Source organism: Metopolophium dirhodum, chromosome 7 (assembly GCF_019925205.1).
Source record: "Metopolophium dirhodum isolate CAU chromosome 7, ASM1992520v1, whole genome shotgun sequence".
Classification (NCBI taxonomy): domain Eukaryota; kingdom Metazoa; phylum Arthropoda; class Insecta; order Hemiptera; family Aphididae; genus Metopolophium; species Metopolophium dirhodum.
Window position 1 is genome coordinate 33445273 of NC_083566.1, and position 24270 is coordinate 33469542.

General features: G+C 29.4%; 1 pseudogene; it reads left to right on the top strand.

The window, feature by feature from the left end:
* The window catches only part of LOC132948413 (uncharacterized), a 225651-nt pseudogene extending 218287 nt beyond the window's left edge, over positions 1–7364 (top strand).
* The last annotated feature ends 16906 nt before the right edge of the window (positions 7365–24270 follow it).

The following is a 24270-nucleotide window of genomic DNA, read 5'->3' on the forward strand; positions in this document are numbered from 1 at the left end:
ATAGGTAGGTACTTACCAAGGTAGGTCTCTATCAAAGAGATTTTTTTGAAATCACGGATACATTTAAGACCGATCGTTTTGTTTTTCTCTTGTTATCTATATAGTATCAGCTTCTATATATTTGTACTGAAAAAAACCAAATACTAATTACTATCGTCACAATTTTTTTTTATTGTTTACAAAATATTATATTTCCTCAAAACTAGAAAAATTATGGTCATGTAATTTCACCAACAATAACTGGCCGATTGAACCTGACAATTGGACTGCTGTTACAATCGGACAGGGGCCAAGTTCCACCCTGCCCCCTCCCCCCTCAAATTATGCCACTTTGATACGTCTATGTGTAATAATTAGAGCGCGGATTTGTATGCACTTAAAAGTATTGAAATATGCCATATAATATGCAGTAAAAATCATGAAAATATGCAAAAAATATGGAGTCAAAATCATAAAAATATGTAAAAAATATGCAAAAATTTTTTATTTATTTAAAATTTACAATACAACTTATAATAATTAATTACTTAAATAGATACTTCCTAAAAAAAATTTAGGGAATTTCCTGAAAAACTTAATTTATTTTTAAAATGTTATTTATTATTAAAATGAATAATCATGTGCATTTCAAGTTTTTCTTCTGTGAAGCTGTATCGTTTATCGGTTAACATATTTTTAAAAACAGAGAACGAATGTTGGACGTCAATCGAAGTTGTTGGGGAATATTTGAAGCAACTTAGTATTGTCGGGTCTTCATAAAGATCTTCGAGCTGAACGTTTTCGCGGTATGTCGATGACTCTGACACAGCAAGAACGATTAAGTTTACGTCGTAATCGATTATTTATCTTATAAAGGTTTAAATAAATATATATATACATTATTATTTAGTGACTATGAAATTTAGTTTTAATTTTTCTACTTGACAAAATATTATTTTATACATTTTTTTAAATTTTCGCTTCAATATGCAATAAATTTTGAATTTTGCCAAAATATGCAAAAATATGCAATAACCTTTAAATATGCAGAGATATGCAAAAAAAATTTTCTCCGTTAGCTTCAAATTATGATGATTCGTGGAGATAACTGACAACAATCCAAAAATATTAAAAGGAAAAAAATATGCAATTGCATAGAAATCCGCGCTCTAGTAATAATATATCGTGATTTTCAGTACGATGATAATATAACCAAATAATTTGATTTGATGTATCGCCCCGAGAGCGTTTCCGTTTTTTTCGGCAGGTGTATATATACGGGACGGCTCTTTATGTATTACCGGGGTTAACGATTTTTCTATGCAGCGATGACGGCGAAAAGAAAACGTTTCCCAGGCATTTGCGGAAACTATAATAAGCCGGTATTTTGGCCTGGTTTGCCCCTGCTGCAGTTGTATTACGTCTCAGCAGATGCACACAGATTGCGCGCGCGAAGTCTATATTATTATTATTATTATTATCATCTGCTCCCCGACGACGGATGAAATAAACGGCGCGCGGACCTGCGTTATAATACGCACAAATCGTCAAAATAAGTATAATATAATGTCATACAGCTTCGGTGTGTGTCGCGATATATCTCTGCCCGTGCACACTACTATATAATGCGTCTACATAGGTACACGCGTGTGCGAGTGGGACGTTTTAGGAATAAAATACACGTTTCGGGTGTCACGACGAGTGTGCCACGTTTATTTTATGTGTTTGCGAGCAATAGAGGTGTAACATACATCCAGTAGGTATAGTATTTACCCCAGGGCTAACAACCGGGTCTGCAATGTCTGCTAAGGTCCTGAATGGAACACTTTGAAATGCGGCAACATCTTTAAAAGATTTTTGGTTTTGTTTTTTTTTTTAAATAAATTTGGTATGGTTTGAATTTTTTTATACACAATTCAATGGATCACTTTAATTTTTACCAAACACAATAATATACATATCTAATGGAATTAGTACTTCATTATTTTTTTACTTAAAACGCATACAAAAAAATATATAATTTTAGTTGTAAACATTAAATATACACATAATATTTAGTATAATTAAATATAAAATAAGTTTTAGCCGTATACCAACCTATATAGACCACGGTATGTGGGTGGCAATATATTTGGTTCGTGTTTTTATCCATATTTAGCGAAACATTAATATTGTTATTACAAACTATTATTTTTTGAAATTGCTAAAAATAATTGACGACATCTACATAGGAAAGTACACCATTTTCAATATCATATATACCTATAGTGTTAATAAAATCTCATTTGATAAAAATTGTGAAAAAAGGGCAGGTACCTACAATATTTGTGGTACTCGCCGTTCCACGTGGACACATAACGAGAAGCATTGGCCGTGATTTGTCCGCGTGATATTTGTAATTATAATTATGGTGTCTGCATACCAGGATAGTCGAATTGCACTTTTTACCTAAAAAGAAATGGTCAAATTGCACTTTTGTTCAAAAAGGTAATGGTCGAACTGTACTCGTTCAAAAAAAAAAGAATAAAAATAAAAATGTATATATATATATATTATTATTACAAAAAATATCAAAATTAGTTAAAAAAAAAAAAAGTTATAATAATGACAATAATAATATTTGATGATTTTATATAATATTACATTAACATGTATGGGCAATGTTATGTTTATAAATGTATAAATGTATCAAGTATAGACCTGATCTACACCCTTCTCCCATATTTCAAACACTTCTTACGCCTATGCGTGTCGGTAATTATATTAACCAGTGTGTTCCGTTCCGTAATGTTTCAGATTCGGATCGGTAGCGTACGCGGAGCTCGGCGACGAGCTTTTCGACGCGGACATGATCGACGGTGACACGGTGACGCTGCTGAACCCGACCAAATCGTCGGGAGACGCACTGGACTACGCGTATGAGAAGAAAAACGGCTTCGGCGAATGCGATCTGGAGTCGTGTGCACCCTACCGGGGCCTGATACGCGACCACCGGTGCAAGTCCCGGAGGAAATCCGAAGACGACCTGCTCAACGCCGCGTTCGAATGACCTCGATGGGCGGTCGCCCCGGACCGGTGCCGGGCGCGGTCGGACACGTTCATGTTGAAGACCCTGGGCCGAGTGGAAAAAAAAACGCACCGTCGATTCGGCGGGGGGGCCAAATCGGCGACGGGGCAACGACGTTACAACAAGTATTCTGCCGTGACCTAGACAACCCTTACCCGCCACATAATATAATAACATATTATATTATAACATTTATGATATATAGAACCTACGCCCCCAGTCATGTGTCAACCTGATCAATAACCCGACCTATGGCAATATAGCTGCTGACCTATTTATCGTCCACGTCTACGCGACACATGCCAAGTCTAAGAATGTTGGGTTATGGAATTCGTATTGCAATATACGGGATAATTCACCAAGCATGCTCACTCCTGTTTTATTTGTCAATAATGCAGTTAATCAAAATCTAATTATCGGAATTTTTAAAATATGTATATAAATTATGAAGACCATATTTTCAAATTTGAGGTATTTTATACTACTTGTTCACTCACTTGTTCACTCACTCAAATGTTGACTTTGATACGTCAAAATGTTCAAAAAAATAATCGGCTAAATAATTTACAGTAAAATAGTTAGGGGTTATTTTCATATTTTGAAAAACAGTAGTTTGTATCGCTACATGGCACTCCTTAAGTGGTACACAAAATCACAAAAAAATTGAAAATATGGTATTAAAGTAAATTTAAAAAGTCCAAAAATCAGAACTTGAATAAATTAATTTTAAAGGAAAAATGGGGATGAACCAGCTTGGTGAATCACTCAGCAGTTTATTAAAATCAATTGTATACAATTGTATCTACTGATTCTACCACGTTACCTACTAAATATCGTACATGGGTAGTCCAAAAATGCAAACAAAAAATTACTTTTTAATGTTCGGGCGGAATAGAAAACTTATTCTCGAAAATCATTGTTTTGGACTTCAAATGTTTTGCTTGAACAAGGACGATATAATAAATAAATATATACGCTGAAGACCTGCTTAACGCTTAATTCAATGTCGCTTTTTTCCCAAACCTGCTGAAAATGATATGTAACACTTCAATTTGGGAACATTTGAATTGATTCCCAATATATCTGTTGAATATTCCCAAACGACCGTCGTATTGATTCACAAACCAGAATAATAAAATATACCTTTACCTATCAATGGGTCTCCTACCAAAATAATGCACTAAAACTGTTTATATATTCAATCAAATATGATTATCATAAAAATATAAATACCTAATATTGAATACGTAAAATAATTTTTTTGGTAAATTTCAACCAATATAATTCTATACAATTTAAAATAATATATATTTAACATAATTTTTGTGACATTATAATATTATATAGACAAGGTATAATTAATAAAGCTGAGAGTGTTATTCAAAATTACATAGGTACCTATCCTACCTATAAACTAAAAATAAAAAATATCACTTACAAACATAATGGTCGCGAAAACTAGTTATCTCTATACCCATTTCGAGTACGCAACTTACCCACAATAGTTATGACTTATGTAGGACGCGTATGTACAATACCTATAACAATTCAACCAAAAGATACCTAGCCGTATCGACCGCAGCGGTACCCACATTATAGATTTGGGAGCCAATTCAATTCCACCATACGATACACCCTACAAACTTATAAGTAAACTGATTTTTAATTATCATATATCTATTCTTTTGATAACAGTAGGTCGTAGGCGGCCATTAACGATTACAAAACGATTCCGCAAATTTGCGGAGATTTTAACGACTGTTAATAAACATATATATCTACACGATTCCGAATGATTTTTTATGCAATATTGCCATTACATATTTGTTTGCTCTCGTTATTATATCCACCAAACTTCGTGAAAAAAAAAATGCTAAGTACATATATTAAAAATCGGCTCTAAAAGTTGTGATATAATTTTATAGCTAAGTCTTTGAACTTTTTGAACTATCTTAGATGTTATATTTTTTTTTTGGAAATATTCCGAAAACACATCTCTAATGGAAATAACCCGTAAAACCAAGTCAGAATATCAAATTGATAAGAAAAGTCCAACAATGTGTAAAGTGTAAAACAAATAACGTTTTCTTAAAAGTGTTGATATCAAAACGACAGAGTTGTCTATTGCACAAAACTGTACGCGTTTCAATAATAGGTGTTTTTCGGTATCGCGAGTTGCATTTAAAAACACGCAGAATCGTGTACTTATATTATAAAAATTAAATTTGAGAAACCGCGTTGCAGTCGCCATTATGTAGTCACCAGCTGTCACGCATATCTTGAAAGGTCACAAATAATCACACATCACAAATTCCAACCATATTATTAGCTATATTACGCGACTTAGATCATAAATAGTATTATGATCAAAGTTACACGATATCTATTCACATATACTATCCAACTTGTCACTGGTCACGAAACACTGGTCATAACTCTGGACCAGTGTTACGTCTCGTATAGCAACGCGGTTCACGTCGAACCTGCAATGTATACCGCGGAGACACTTCTACAGATGAAAAGAAACGCAATCCGAGAATCTTTCTCTCTGTACCTACGTTGCTCGCAGGCCTTTTCGAGACGACAGTGCAATATTTCGAGGGGAACACGCCACAAGCGCGCGTGGCACACGTCCATCGTATAATACTAATATAGACTGTGCAAACACATCATCGGTCGCGGATCGAGATAGTGTTATTTTTCTCTATTTTGGTGAGTAGCTTTTATTCCTAATGCACCTCCCCCCCCCCTTCGTTTGTACCTGACCCCAGAAATCACAAACCACGTACCCTGTTTAGGTAGGTACCTATATCAATATTAATCAATATTAATTACGTGTGTAGGTACAACTGTACAAGGTACCTACATAATTCGTCCCGTGTATATCTCATGCATGAACATAAATGTTCACGATAATTATTGTATTATAATATTATAATATTATATTGCTATATAATAAGTAATAATTACTATATGTTCAACGCAATTACTATATTATGTATATCGGTATAACTAATATATTCTATATACATATAATTAATAATAGGTATACTGATTTGAATCGATCGGATTTACCTATCGACAACTATATTATAATGTGTTTACCGTTTTGAAATATTAATTGAATTGCGTCTTGTCATCTTCTTGTACAATAATAATAAAATAATTATAATATAATATGTATGTAAACGCCAGATTAGTTGTATACTTACCTGAATTCGGTCGACTATAATAATATAATATTACTTAATATAAAATATAATATATACCTATATTACATCGATATTTTATTGTACGTGTCGGTACTCCGAGTACTCGTGTACATACATAAAACAATACATTTCGTGAAATACCGCACCTATTATAATATATAGGTACTTAATATTATTAAGTAATAAGTAGTTTTATTTAGGTTAATATTTACGTAACACTAGTTTGAAATTCAATTTAATTTTTTTAATAAATCAATAATCAATGATTGATATTGATTTGATTGTATATCAATGTGGTAATATCGAGAAATTTTTATATTATGTAGTACCTATATGTATTATTTAGTCATTATTATTCGTTGAATAACTGTCATCCTTTTATAATGTATGAAATGACAATTTATTAATTTATTATGTAATAATATTATATTTGTGTAATTAATGAATACTTACATGTGGTACAATTTAAGCGTATATTTAGAACCAGTGCTCGAATTGGAAAATGAAAGGGAATCCTATAGACTAGAAAAACATTGACGTCACATGAAATGATTGAACTCAAACTAACTTTTGGTGGATAAGCCGCACCTCACACACCCCCAACCATCAGTCCTCGAACAGTTAATTATTGCTATTAGGTAACGACTTCTTATAAGCAATTAAAATTAATATATTTTAAAAATTGCAATTTATTTCTATTAAAAATGATTAATTAATTAGTATTTTTTTTAATTATAACAATAATATCTACCTATAGGTATGTTAAAAAACTTACTATTCTAAGGAAAACAATTAGTAGGTGTGCTTTCAAAATAATATAAGTAATATAAAAATATAGTAACGGAACAGTGTCCCATTCCCCCCCTCCATTCCCCCGTCCCCCACACACAATTCGAGCACAGTTTAGAGCATAATAATATATTAGTACATTAAAATATTCTGTAGTTTACGTTTAGTGATTATGTCAATTTTAAGTTTATTCTCGAAAATATATAAATACGCAGGTGTTAATCATAATGACATTTTGAAGGATTCTGATGAGAAAGTAGTTAAGTTAAGAAAACAATATTATGATAATGAGGAAATAAAAATAAAATATTTTCTGAGTCTTGTACATGTTTTCTCCTAATTCCTAAACACAATTATAATAATGGAATTTTCTTCTACGAATAAAGTCTAATCCATGAAATTGTAATATGCTTGGCCGCTTGGTACCTACTATCGTAGTACTAATAGTAGATAAGTGGCTGCCAAGATATTATAGATGCAGGTCGCAGACACTTTATTTGATGTTGAAGTCGTGGTTGTTGAATAAATAAAAGACAGTTGTTGTTTATGGTGAATTTTATTATATTGTTCGATAATTTTCTAAGTCCAAAATAATGTTGTACAGAGTGGCGTGAAGGTGCTTGCACTAATGGGTGGTAGTACACGTCTGAAAACAGGCCGATTCGGGCTCCCTTTTATATTAAGTTCCCGTACCCCTTGCCTATAGATACTGTATCTCAGCTCACGGATGTGGTTTGTGTGAACATCGTTCCAGCCCACGCCTTTTATGACTTCCAGTATAATTCTGTGTATTTGATTTGAGATAATCATTAATATTTTTTATATTGAATATCGTCACGTACAGCGTTGTACTAAAAATAATCATTCTACTGTTTTATATTTTTATATTTTGAACATTGTGGTATACAGAGCAATTATATTGTTCAGTGGGTTTCTTAAACAAGAAATAATAATGTAATATTATTTACTAAACAGAAAGAACCCTTATTTCCGTTTCTATTATCCGATATATGCCGAATTACAGTATCTAAATTATAGTATAGTATAAGTATGTACCAGTGGGATTTGCTTTATTATTAAGTAGTAACTTGCTTACTACAAAATCATGGTTATGAATTTACGATGATAATAATCCAACGGTATACATATCTTAGATAATACATACTGAAGAGCTATGATTTAAAATCTTGAAGCCGATTTGGTCGGGCCCCGATCCCGTCCCGTGCCATCTTTTCGTTCCTGACGCATGCGCAATAAATTCATCGGGGCCGAACGGCTTCAAACGCTGCAGACTCCGCGTGATCTAGCTCTCTATCCAGTACCTGTGTATTATCTTAGGTACCCGGTAGGTACATAACAATATATTGTTCTATGATAATATGGTAGATTCTTCTTGTCATAATAATTATTTTCAGTACGTTGATTATTATTACCTGTTGTCCGAGTGTCGATAAACCACAACTGATTTCTATTATTTTACAGTACAAACATCGGGCCAGCGTATTACTCCGTTTCAATAAGATTATTCGATTGTCCGGCCAACCACTCAATTCGCGATAATCATTATTAAATGTTTCCAAGTTTGAGGAGAATATCAAAGAATATCATAATGATAGTTAAATCATGTATACCTATAAATTATAGTATACCATGGGCGGCATTTTTCTTCGGGCAAGTCACGGTGTCCGGAGAACAAGTGCCGCCATCCCCCACCCGGACATGGCATTACGGGTGCCCAAATCAAAAATTCTGCCAAAACAAACACACCCGTGTTCTTCCCCCTACCAACAAAAAAAAAAACCTACAAACAAAACAAAATAGCTAATGGCCTCAGTTGTCGGGCTCAAGCTCAATAAAAAAAAAAAAAAAAAAAATTATAGTATGATATACGCAGTAAGATTCGCAAAACAATTATCAAACATTTTAATATTTCGTTGCCCTTCATTTTCTCCTCCAAACGGATTTCCTAAAATTAAAATATTATCCACGAATCGCATAGTCGTATAGCTCTGCGGTATACCTAGTAGGTACAGCTGAAGACACTTGGGTAGGTACCACCAATGTTACCACGGTTTTGTAATAGTTCTACGCGACAACGATTTGTTGGTAAGTACCTACTTTAATACAACGACCGGCAACCACCAACGCACAACAAAGTATAAGTATAAAATGGTGGGTAAGTGGATGTCGCTATGTTGTACAGTAGCTTATAAGCGGGTCACTGTAATTGATGGTGTTAAATTTGAATTCAATGTATAGTATCATTGTATAAGAAAAACGATTCTGAGCGAAAACGGCCAGTCAGCCTATGATATTACCAAGTATATTTGATGATATTATTGTGAATAAAGTAATTTATATATTTACCTATTTACGTGGAACCTTGCTTTAAATTTTCAATCCTTAGCTATAAAAGTTGAACATTTTATACATTTTTAACTACAAAATAATTATTAAATTTTAAATGTGATAATTTTTGTCAAAATTCGAACTTTAAATGCTTATAAAATAAAATTGTGCCTATGTATTTTTAATATTTTTCAACTGCTATTGTAACAATATATCAGGAGTCTTGCATTAAATTTTCACGCTTTATTACCCAACAAATAAAATTGAATTGATATTTATAGAAAAAAAAACTAAAAATATTGAAAAATTAAAAATAAAAATAAAAAAAAACACACATCATTGTAAAATCTATACATTCATCGCTCCGCTCGGAATCTAAAATGTATCAGTGTTTGGAAAGAACGTCGTTCATGAACGTTCACGCTAAAGAATCTTGATCACGGAATATTTCTGAAAGTATAGCAAATTATTTTAAAATTGTTCTTTAATTATCCCAACCCCATTTAGTTTTAAACGATTTCAAACAACATTTTTATTAAATATTATTACATAAAACTTACCCACAGAATAAAATGTAAATATTAAATTGTACTAGTAGTAGGTAGGTACTTGATCCAATCATTCCCTCTGATCTCCACACATGTCCCGCCCAACTTATCCTAGTGCTCTTCAAGGACCCAATAATGGTAGGTTCCTTATAAATATTATCCAATTCTTTGTTGTTTCTCATTTCATACTCTCCATAGTTATTTCTCTTTGGACCGAAGATTTTCCTTAATATCTTTCTTTCAAACACTCCTAACTTTCTTTCGTCCGATTTTAGTGGCCCATGTACCACAAGCATATAGAGCAATTGGTTTGACTAAGACTTTGCATAACGTTAATTTAGACTTAATTGATAGTAATCTTGATTTGAATAATGGCATTAGATTAGACTATTATAGTAGCATATTTTTAACTTCTTCGTGGCTATTAGCATTTTCATTGATCTCTACGCCTAGGTAATTGAAGCTCTGCACCCTTTCAAATTTGTATTCATCAACTTTTAAATGAATAGTATTGTGTTTTCGTCTACTTATCATATACTTTGTTTTTGACTCATTCATCTTCAGACAAATCTCTTTACCTTCACTTAGTAGTATGCTAGTTGTATTTCTCAATTCGTTTTCTGTTTCGGCTATAAAGCTATCAGCTATAATTTTTACTGTTTGTTCTACTTCTTTCCATGTTTCACTTGTCTTTCTTGTATGTTCTGTAATTTCAACATTAACTTTTCTTGATACACTTTAACTGTTGATGTTTTCAGTGCATTCCTATTTATTTTCTCTTTGTACTTCTGTTTCTTTTGCCATTTTGTTGATATTCTGATAGTAATTTTTGATCTTACGAGGAAATGATCTGACATAGCGCTACTCCTTCTCATGCTTCTGACATCCCTTACACAAGACTTAATTCGTGAATCAACTATTATGTGGTCTATTTGGTTTTTTACATATCCACATAGTGAAATCCATGTTTGCTTATGAATATTCTTGTGCGGTAAACTGTTGCAGCAACTGCAAATGAGATCAACTTATTTCCATTATCATTAGATTTTTCATGTAAGCTTTCAGATTCAATTGTTGGTTAATAAATCGTTTCTTTTCAAATGTTTGCATTAAAATCTCCGATAACAATTTTTGGTTTATCAGATGGTAGATAATCATACAGCATGTCTAAACTATCATAAATTCATTTTTTATTTTCTCTTCTTTGTCTATGTAATTAATATATATTATGCAGAGGTATTATGTTAATACAATATTTTATAATCATTAAACAAGAGAAAAATACATTCATATGATATACCATTGTTCCTTTTTATTGTAAATTATGTTTAATAGTTATCTTATTTGCTTATTGTGCCTTGAAGCAAGTAGACTGTAAATATTCATATAATAAAGACTGTGTATTCTAGATTTATAATCAGCTAATATTACAGACACTGCATAAATAATGTACAATGTACCTATATATTGTATAAGAACTTACCTACAAAACATGAATAATGAGTATTATCTGTGGTAATTGAATTATACTATAGTAAAGTAGTCGTTTATTACCTAAGATATAATTATATGACCTATATAATTTATTGCGTGGGTTACGGAGCTTAACAAAGTATAGGTTAAGTCAAAATTAAATAAAAACTTGTATTCACTACAATTTAATTGAAATACATAAATAAATTCATCCAAAAGTGTAGTTATTAAAGTGTATAAAATATAAATAGAATTAATAAAAAGAAATAATTTTTAATAGAAAGAAAACATTTCTCAAGATGAAAGGATTAAATTCTAAAAAGAAATTGTGCCGTCTGCCCGTCTATAATCATGTTTACTGTTATATTAAATATAGTATTTTATATAATACACTATATAGGTACATAACATTTATACCCTGACAATGTCTGCATTAAAGAAAATATAATACGTATATATATTTCGTATTTCTAAAGTAACAACTAACAATAATTTTATAAAAGAAAGTTACATTATCGACATTAATCGTATAACAGTATTAATATAGGTACATTTGGTTTAAAATATTTTGAAATAGTTTTATTATAATTGCTAAAAAAAATTTTAACAAAACCTATTTATTATATCCTATTATTATTGTGGTAATTCCTGACTTCCTGTGTATATACGACTACGGTACACACTTCAATATTGTAGATCGAAATGGATCGTCGAATACGTAAAAATCTTCTTTCCTTAATGTTTCAATCGAAAGAAAAAATTTTACCAGAAAGTCAAATGAATTTTTTCGACAACGGAATTTACCCATTAATTGACGAATTCTTATTGAACGATTTTCTTATTTTATTGTATATTCATAAAACAAATAACCTGTACAAACTTAATGTTTATTTTATAATTGTCTATAAATAAAAAATTTAAAAAATATTTTTTTTGGGATATTTATAGCCAGTTTAAATTTTAGGTTTTTTTATATATATCTATAAAAATGGTTCACAGTTTTCGTAATTTGTTACAATAGGCCATAAAGTGGTTTTAATATCGGCCAGTCCATATTTCCATATTCCATGCAATGTACCTACACACATTTTGTGTAAGTATACAACAATTAGATTCTACCACCTTACAACTTTTAGTAAACTTTATTTATTCCGGACAAATCATGGTCACTGAAAAAAAAAACGTATAGATAATAATTGCTAAATATTGATTTTGTGATGGACAACAATATTATTTAAATTGTTTATTGTTTATTTCTCAAGGTTTTGTTGCCAGCTGCAAGTCTCTTACAGTTACAAGAACATGTTGTGATTTTTTAAAGTCAGAACTGTGCCCTACAAATTGTATTGGTATAAATGCGTTAGCTGATTAACATTGCTGTATGAAATTGTTAACAAATTCAGAACTATAAAATATTCAACAACACTTTTCTTAGAAAATATTATTTATTATATTGATTTTATAAGGAAATTGTATTTGTTATTGTTATATTTTGATTCCTAGATAAGTGATTGAGAGTAACGAATTCCTATCCTTCTTATCTGAACAAGTAGTAAAGTTGATTTCCAGTGATGAACTTAAAGTTCCATCAGAAGAAAATGTAGGCAAACTAAAATTGATTAATGTTATATTTAATCATATGGAGGGAAAAATAATTAACCTATTTACAAAGGTATATTTTTATTGGCTAATTATTTTATTACTACCTACCAATGTTTATTGTTGTAGGTATTTTAATATGTTAAAATCTCTGCAGTGAAACACTTACAATGCCATCCTTAGAAAAAGTACTTAGGCAAACTAAAATTGATTATTGGTCTATTTAAGTATTCAGAAAGGGAAAATGTAATTACTTACCTGTATTGAGTATAATCAAATTTATTGATAAGTGTAATATTGTTGTTATAGATATTTGAATGTGTTATACTGTTTTTCGATAGGTACAACATAAAAGAGGTTCAAGAAAACACATTTTGCCCCAATCAATAGAAAATGTACATGTACCAGATTTTATATCATTGAATTTAAATTTAACACATCCATTACCTACTACAATAGTCAATGACCCACTCATCACCTCATCACCCATTACCAAAGCGATGCCCACTTGTCAACTTTTTTAATTATAACATTGTCAATAATAATTTTATATTTGTTTAATTATTTAAATAAAGCTTTCTTTTTTTTTAGAGTTTTTAAATAATTGTAAAGATTATGAAATTAGTTTTTTTAAATTTAAATTTATAATATTTTACATAATCTATACATGAACACAATAAGTGTACCTACCATTATGTTAATTTAAGCATTTACAGGCATGAATAGTTAGATTAAGAACCTACCAATTAGTGACACTTGAATGGGAATCGATTGATCAGTTTTCTATTGTTAAAACGAATTGCACATTAACATGGTTTTTAAGTCCATCAGCATCATTAAAAAGGACGACAAGAAAGGACTTATATAGTAGAGAACGAGTTATTTGTCATTTTTGTTGTGAGAGTTTAGAGTTGGGTCGACTTGAGGAAGTAGGGCAATTATGGATTTAATTAATGATTTGAAGTCATCAATGAAGCTTGACATTATTTTAATAATTATACAAAAAGGGTGATGGATATAATATAGTGTGATTCGTCTCAGTAGAGATGAGTTAGGCATAAAATATATTGGATAGTGAGTAAAGGTACACTCGCCTCCTATTGACATTCACTTGCTTATATTAGTATGTTGTGAGTATAATATATTAATATTACCACTGCCATGTATCATTTAAAAAATTACTTTTATCGATAGGTTTTTTTTTTCAACATTGGTGTTCTCTATTCTAAAGACGTCGGATCTCTAAGTGTTAATTAGGTGGCTACCAGAACAATACAGAGCACACAATTTGGCTGGACCAAACACTTAGTTGGTGAGTCAGTATTTGAAAAAATGTCCAAGGAGTCAAAAACTAAATAGGATGTACTAAAAACTACAACTGATAAAATTTTCAGTATTTAAAAACCAACAGATTGCACAAAAATTCTAAATGAAAAACTGTTAAAATAGTGATATTATTTTTATAAATTATAAATGAATAATAATAATTATGAAAAATTAATTTCAAGTTTTTTCGAACCTAATAACCTAACATATTTAATTTGTGAATGATTGCGAGTATTAATAATAATTTATAAATGATTATATGATAAATAACAATACGTTTTGAATAACTTTCATAAAATATTGATTATTAATAATATACTGTTGACATTTGACAAATCATAATTCATGTCTAATAGCTATATAATTATTATCAATTTGGTTTAGCAATATTTTAGAACGAATTAACTGACGTGAGGATTGTTTAATATTGCATAATTTTATTTAATGAAGAAAGGTACTATAGTCTATAGCTAGCATAAGCATTTATATATATTTATTAATTAATTTTAATTAGAATAAGGAAACCTTACGAATAGGAATCGTGGGAAACAGATCATTTACATATTATTCATATTTGTAAGTATAAATTGTGATTCGTGACAACAATAATTATGTACGTTGCTTACCTATTTATTATTTTTTCATGGCCGGAAAAAAGCCATCCACTTATATAATACTTTAAAAATTATTTTTTCAATTATATATTAGGTAATTTACGAAACAGTGTTATACCTAATGGTTGTTATAATACCAACAATACTTTATATATCATTGTAATATGTTTAGGGTTTATCACTTTTTAATTCTACGACTTACGAGTATTTAATTTGTATTTATATGCAAAGCTGGATTTAAGTTTGCGAAGACCACTGTACCCATATTCTTTGATAAAGGACATTTTTTAATATTTTTGTTACTAAAAGAAGTTTTTTATGCAACAGTATACTTTTTGTTTTTTTGTGGCGTATTATTGTTACATTTTTTTTTTTTTTAACGTTATGATTGAAAAACTAAATTGTATTTTAGTAGTTTTTACTTGTCATAATAAAATCGTCATTATTTTCACGATGGAAATATTTAATATTAAGATAATACTATAAATAAACAATTTAAATAATTCTTGCTATCATAAAAGCTAGAATGAATTTGTCAAAAATAGTTACCTACTAAACGGTTGGTACTTCATGTTTTTATTACTGATTATTACTGATTATTACTTATTATTACTGAAAAAAATACTTTTGGCATAGTCCTGGAACCCGGGCCCTGGGCCCCACTGTTGCAATAGCCAAGATGTAGGACCACACACATATATTATATTTATACAGTATTGCGCATGGTGTACGTGGCACAATATATTAATTACTACCGAGAGACAGACCAGACTCACTATTTCTGCGTGACGATTAGTTGACAGTATTCATGCTAGAGATACTTTTCTTAATGTAACATCACCTCTGAGTGTTTAAAATGTGTTAAATACTAACCTACGTCAATAAATTTATAATAATAGTTAATTTCACTACGTGTTAATTCATTTGATTCGACCTTTGTCAACCGTGCTCCACATCTGGATCACAACACCACGGTACATGGCCCCAAAAATTAAGTCCTGCTTATAGGATTCGTGTATAGATCCAAATTGTGTGTTTAGTCCATCTTTTATTCATTCCTGGAGTATTTTTTTACAACGATGGTCGAGTGTTTTAAAACTCGAAGATCTTTCGTTAAACACTGTTTAAGAATTAAATAATTACGTTAAAAATTATTATCAAAGAAATTAATCTCGATGAATTCAGTAAAAAAAAACGGTATAAGCCAGGAGTAACAAGTTAATATTTTTGAAGAGCCACATTAGATATCTGGAAATTGTTCACAAGCCATAAAAATAAATAACGTGGTCGGTAAAAACCATTGAACAAAAATTATGAATTACAACGCTAGAGCGTATAATATTATCGGTAAATCGGTTTTTACATTTTGTTTCTTGTCTAATACATTTATGGGCTTTAATACATTTTTTGATTTAAGACGAGTATTGAAGGCACTTAAAATTAATGACCTCGATTATGTTGACACTAATTTGTACTCATATAATAACTATATTAATTACTTACCCTGCCTCACTGCAGGTCACATGTCAACAAATAAACTGTAGTTTTTTAATCGTTATGTTTTTTTTTGCGAATTTATATGTAATCAGAAACTTAGAAAACATACTCCCATGCTCGTTTATTGTTATTGGTGGTGGTGTAAGAATAAACATTGGGTCTTACTTGTTGTTACATTGGGGTTAATTATAGGTATTCCCATTAAAAATATGTAGGTACGCTGTTTTATATTTTGCCCTGGGTGCAAAAAGGTTAGATCCGGCACTGTTAAACATCATTGTGATTTTGAACATTTGAATAATTTACAAGCTTTGTAGTCTCACGGCAATGTTCAAATGAAAATGTGGGCAAGCCTTGTAATGTCATGAATAAAGCTTTTAAATTACTAAAATGTGTTTTCTCCTCTCACTTCTTCCCCCTTTCTCGCTCTTTGTCCCTCTTCCACTTTTATTAATTTTCTATTACCATTCTTCTGCTGCATGTGTATTTAAGGGATGAAACGTACCCCTCGCAATTACATTTCTTGAAATATAATGACCAAGCCCAGCATAGAAATCGAATAAATGTAATTGTTACCGCTCAAAACCACTGAAACAATTTTCAGAGATTTTCTAATTTAATAGTTGCATGCGTTCTTAGCAAATAAATTCGAAAATTTTTATACGTAAGTACATGTTAATATGTTATACATCGCACATATTCAAATTAAATTAATGATTTGGATACATTTTCATTTTGTGACATACCTATTGAATAAAACAGTATTAATCACCCGAGTCTGAATAGGACACACTCCTTCGTCACCAAAGAACTGGCCCAATTAGGCAAGATTATGCGACACATCCAAGGAAAATCTCGCGATCAATCACATTATGACCAAATACCCAAAATATACCAAAGCAGGAAAAATCTTTATTGACCCAGCCTCGCTCAAACGCGTGTACCAAACGAAGAAAACACGGAAGCAATATATTTTTTTTCCATACTATGAACTAAAGTAAAATACTGTTAACAATGTTTTTTGGTTTTACTTTATAACCTGTATAAAATTTAAAAGTAGTCTAATGACCATCGCTTGAAGCTTTAACAGAAAATAATAACAACATATAAAAAAAAATATTATTGCACAAGACCACTAAGCAGCTTAGTGTTCAAAGTTCAAACAGCGTCGCGATTTTAGTATACTTTGAATTACTATTTTTAAAAATGACCAGCGTGGTCGCCATGATGGTCTTCAGAGTAAAATATATAATAATTAAAATGAAAAATAACGAAACATGTATTCATGTTATGAATTTATCATCCAAACAATAAAATGTAATAGGTGTGTGAAAAAAAAATTATAATAATTTAATTACCATGTCATTATGTTCATATACGCGTATAACATAGCTATCAATATCTATGATTATACTCAGTAATCAGTATGTAATCATATGTTTATTTTAGTTTCATTGTATTTAGTAAATATTAACTTTTGAAATTGTGTTTTCAAATAATAATTTATTATTTTGTATTAAGTACTTACACTATAATAGGGAACTAAAATCGTTATTTTCGATAAAATTTTCAATTTTCTCACAATTTGAATTTGATATGACGTGTATACTATGACTGTGTAGGCATTACAAAAGTTGTACACATGTATTTTTCATATTTGTACGCACTTATAAGATCAATTTATGAAAACCTTTGTTTAAAATTGTAAGGGTTTTTTTTCAGAAATAAACATTTTGGAATAGATACAAAAATCGAAAAACAACTATTTACAATGAATGTTATAGTTAAAAGCTATGAATTTATTTGTTAAGAATGATTAAGACTTTAATATTTACAGTAGGTAATCGTGTTCTTCTAACTAATTGTTTTTTTTTACACTTTGGCAATTATCCCAATGTGACCTCCGAACAATCATTCAATGATGAAGTTAATAGTTATTAAATTAATATAATTGTAAATTAGAATAGACTGCAGTTTCCAGCATTGTTATTTATTTTATATTATTTAAGTTCATTTTTTAAATTTTTAAAATGCATTCTCTCGACGCGCTCCGGTGACCCTAGACATATTATGATAGCATAATATATGATAACTATACAGTGATAACTGATTGTTTAGTTAAATTATTAACACGATTTCAATCATAAAAAAATTATGAAGTATGTACATCCACATATTGTGTATGAAATGAACAATGAATGCTTAATTTTTACTACCTAATATAATGTAAAACAATTCATCGTTCAATATATTGCATATTATGTTTGTCAAAAAAAACACATGAATAATTCCTATTTTATGTCACTCTGGTTGATCTAGCAACTGATACAACTGTTCAATTTAATAATCATAATCCGCTTCTGAATACGTCCAGAAAACAGTACGTTTTCAAGCTGTATGTCTTGATAACAACCAATTTATATTAAAGTGAATTGTTATAATAAATTATAATTTATAATCAAAAATAATGAATACCTCATAATATGTCTAGGGTATAATCTGAGCTAAACTAGGTGTAAATACTAATAAATATAAAATGTAAATAAAATATAAAGATTAACAATATTATATTGTTTTAAATACTTCACTCAAACCTAAAGTGTTACCCGACGTGTATTATAAGCAAAATAGGCCTACAAATAAACTTGGCGTGGTGAAATAAAGACGGCGTTTGGGTTGTTTGGGCTCACGTATTTTACACATTGCGCTTTTGGGGATAAAAATATACGCATCTACGTAACCCAGTTAGCAGATTGTCAATGGCAATAAATACCTATTTAATTTAAGTCTAAAATGTCAATTTAAGGCCCAAAATAATATGGAAACAAACTTACGTGTAAACATCGACTCTTCCGGTGAAACCTAGCTGTGCCATATCTAGAGTGCAGACAAGCAGTACTCCAACGCTGAAGAAGCAGATATCTTTATCCATCTTCATCTCACTCCGATAACTGAAACTTGAAGATATCGAGATATTTTATGAAAATAACCTTCAACGTAATAAAATGTGTGAGGTCATGTTAAATATATAACTACAAAATTCAAATTGTTTGTTTAAATTTAACATTGGTCCTGATGAAATATAATTGATATTTATACAATGTTAAAGGTAACTTGATAAGTATTACTATTACTACCTATCTCCATTTAAACAAAAAATATTACATGTAATGTGTTCTGCGTGTGCTCATAAAGTTATGTTTTAGAATTTAAGTTACTTAAATTTGCTTCTAGATTCTATTAGATGGTAAATTTGAGTTAATTTAATATTAAAATGTACATGTGATTATATTTAAATGTCTAAAATTTTAAGACACATAATATACATCAATTTATTAACATTTAACACATATGCCAATGAAATCACGCGAAGGCATTTTGGCAGAACCTACAAATAAAAGTATACTTACTATTTTTCGTCGTCTGATTCATATAAGCCATATAGGTACAGTAAATCCATAAAAACATATAAAAAGTTATGAAAAAACCTTTTTTGTGTTCAACAGTTTCCTAGTACGACATAATAATATAATAACGTAGGTACCATATTTTTAATGTTTAAAACATTATTATTTTTAATTTTTACTCTGTACGGACAAATTTAGTGTTAAGTAAATCATTTTCCGTTACAACTACGCTTTTAGTGTTACTTATAAGTTATAGTATAGTGGCTTTTGAGGACAATTAGTGTAATGGACATAATATTATGTCCTTATACACTACACAGTATAGATTTTATAGAAATAGTAATATCACACTCTAAAATAAAATAAATACGACAACATAAAATCAAATGCATATTAAAAATTGTATACAGAATAGAATAATATACTAATGGAGGTAATTTTATGAGAAAAAAAACTTAACTTTAGGTTAGTTATAATCAAAAGTATGAGTGTTACCTGCAATTGTAAGCAGATTATTAGGACAGTTTAACATAGGTATCGTTTTTATCTAAAAAAAAATTAAGATAAAAAGGCTTTGGATTTCTAGAATCAATGGAATTTTTTTAAAATTGATTAAACAAAATAAATCTGGACAATCAGTCAATCCAGAAATTAATTTATGAAAAAAAATTGAAAGTAACACTGAGCGTTTGTCTCTAAGAGGAATAATATTTAAGAAATTTAAAATATATTTTCGTACAAACCATGCACAGGCCAATGCATGTCGCATTTAGATGACATACCTAATACAACGAAAAAAAGTTATTTTGTGCAGTTTCAATAAGTTCGTTCTGATTTAATGTATTATTAAACCAAATGAATGGCCAATATTCAAGGTTAGAACAAATTAACGAACATGAGTTTTTTTTTAAAAAAAAAAGGTCATGAAATATGAAAGTATTTACATATATGCTTAATAAAACCTAGAATACGCATTGTTTTATAATAATTATAATCAAATATTCAAATAAGAAAGACAAATATTAAAGATAGAAAATTAAACACGTGTAAATATGTAGTATAACTGTAGTATAACATACATTCCATAATATGTATTCACTCTACTTTGTAGGTAGGTGCCTAGTGCCTACCTATAGTTTACAATTTGAAGGTAGGCATATTTAGGTACTTAAACTATTACCTTATGTCAACATTTATAATTATTCATATGCATATTCATTTTTTTTTCGAGCATTTAAGTGACTATAACTTGTCATGGTTTTTCATCATATTTCAACGTTTTGGGTGATTATAAGGGCAGGTACTGTGCACTACAAATTACTATGGGACTAAGGTACAATAATACTTGGCTGACTCGGTACTTTATAATATAAAAGCATTAAATATTAATTAATATTTGAACTACCTACCTATTGATTATAGCATATTTTTATTAGGGTGACGCAATAGTAGAATCTGTCAAATAATAGGTCTATTGTTGTTTTTGTCTATACATGTCTATGTCTAATAACGTTAACCCAATACTCGCACTAAATTGGAAGTACGGAAACCAATTTCTCATTTAATTTGTCACGCTACACGCATCACTAAAGGTTTAAAGCACAATTCATTTTGAATTGTTTTTTTTTTTTTCATTTCGATTCTGTCATAATTGTATTAAGTAGGGGTTAGCACTTTACTCGGTTCTATATTATCATTATTATTATTATTTATTACCTATCGATAATTAATAATTTATTGTATTATTTAATATTATAATATACCTACACGTGTTTGTGTCTAACTATGCTAAGTAATTTAATATACCTACGCGGTTAAGGTCAAATAATAAGGAAAAGTTTAGTTTGAACGGAAATTATGCGCAATGACAAAATAAAAGTGAGTACATTATGTCATTATGCATAACTGGTAGATTATTAAAATTGAAACAATAGTAGGTATAATATAAATATTATACACACCTGCAGAATTAACCACATGACTATATTGCAGACAAGTATCATTGCTATTTGATTTCTATAAAGTAAAACTACCCAATTCAATATCAAAACTTCATCGGTTATAATTAATTATACTTTTAGAACAATGTTATTAAGTTAAAATTAATAAAATTGTTACATTTGTTATATTTATACTATATAATTGAAATTTTTTTTATAAATTTAGTAACATTTTGATATTGTTTTGAGAATATTATACAAATTTAATTTAAAATTAAACATAATATTATAATACATAAATTATCATTGGTTAATTAAGTTAATTTATAAAAAACCAACCTAATAGTTTTTAATAATATATTAGTTAATTAATTATAATAGCTTATAGCGGTAAGGTACTATTCGACAAATTATATTTAGAATTTATGAATTTATTTCATCTATGATAATTGACAACTATAATATCGTAACTTGTAGAAAAATTGCCTATGACATTTTTTTACTACAATAATGAATATAAATCATTTAAAGTGAAAAAATGTGCAGCATTGGAACTTTAATTTAATTTAATTTATAAATAAAGAGTTTTATTAGGTAATAATTGCAACATAGTACAGGTAAGGATGGCAACGTCTGGAGCGTGATATATCGAAAGTCAATGTATCAAAAACCTAAATGGCTAAATATCGATTTTTACCAGAAGGAGTGCCTCGATTTCAACATATAGTATCTTATCTTTTAGCAAATTGGATCAAGATGGTACTTTAAAGAGGTAATTTTTCGATTTTCCCAGTACCTAGTTATTTAATGACACGGGAAAAACCATCGACAAATTACGAAAAACCGCTAAAAATGGGATTTTAATTTCTAATGCTTGGTTTATCACTATAGAAACGAATAAGACATTATACCTAATATTAATTCAACTTACAGGATATTATAATAAATAATAAAAATATAAAATATCCAGACTGACAAACCGTCTCCGCTCAGAATCGTTTTTCTTATACAATGATATTATATCAATTAATTGTAGTTTAATACAATCCATTATACATTGACTCACTTGTAACCTACTATACAGCACAGTGACATCCACTTACCCGCTTTTTTATTTTATTTTCAATCATTATATGTCGTTTTTGTAGCGTTGGTAAAAAATCTACTACCATGTTAGTATGTTACTGTACCTAATATGTAATTGGTAAACTTTAAAAAGGATTTCAATACTAAGGCAAATAGTGCGAATTCGGGACGTCTCCTAGTTTGGCACGCTGGAAGTAGCGCTTTTGTTTAACGCGTATTTTCTCTGATGGGAAATTTGTGTTGTGATGACAGAAATCGTCTGCTGTCAGTATGAATTGTGAAATCTTAACTCTGTGTCAAATTAAATTATAATATAAATTGTCAAGAATTTTTGCACTTGTGAAGTTAAATTACTAAATTTAAATAAAAACATATAAGTATTGTTTTTTTTTAATGATAAATATGTGGCAAAATATATCGATTAAAATAAATAAAAAAAAGTGTGTAAGTGGATGTCGCTCTTCTGTAGAGTAGGTTACCAGTAGGTCACTGTAATGGATGATGTTAAATTTGAAATCAATGATATAATATCATTGTATAAGAAAAACGATTCTGAGCGAAAACGGTCAGTCAGCCTATGATATTACTAAGTATATTTGATGATATTATTGTGAATAAAGTAATTTATATATATTATATTTACCTATTTACGTGGAACCTTGTTTTAAATTTTCAATCCTCAGCTATAAAAGTTGGAACATTTTATACATTTTTAACTACAAAAAAATTATTAAATTTTGTCAAAATTCGAACTTTAAATGCTTATAAAATAAAATTGTCCCTATGTATTTTTAATATTTTTCAACTGCTATTGTAACAATATATCAGGAGCCTTACATTAAATTTTCACGCTTTTTATCCGACAAGTATAATTTTATTGATATTTATCGAAAAAAAAAACAAAAAAAATTGAAAACTGACTATGTCCGTAAACAGCCAAAAAAGAGTCAAATTATTTTCAACATTTTATCGTGTATAGAAAATGCTAATACAAACATTCAGTGAAATTTTCAAGTATCTACAGTCATACATTTTTTAATTACAACAAAAAAAGAAAATCGTTACACGAGATATCGAGTGAATATCAAATGTTGTAAAAATATGAATTTCAAACGATCATAAAAATTTAATTTGACTTTCTTGTAGACATTTTTTTTTTTTTTGATAAAGGTAGACAAACTTATGGATAATCTTGTATTACTTTTTCAAATCTTAGATTTAAAAAGAAAAATTTTTATGAATTCTCAACTCGAAATAATTTGCTAATTTTTGCGATTTTTCCGTATTTTGTCAAGATTTAAAATGCTTATAAAAAAAAACTGTAATTAAGGATTTTCTATTGTTTTCATCTGCCTTTGAAACAATAACCTAGGAGCCTTCTATT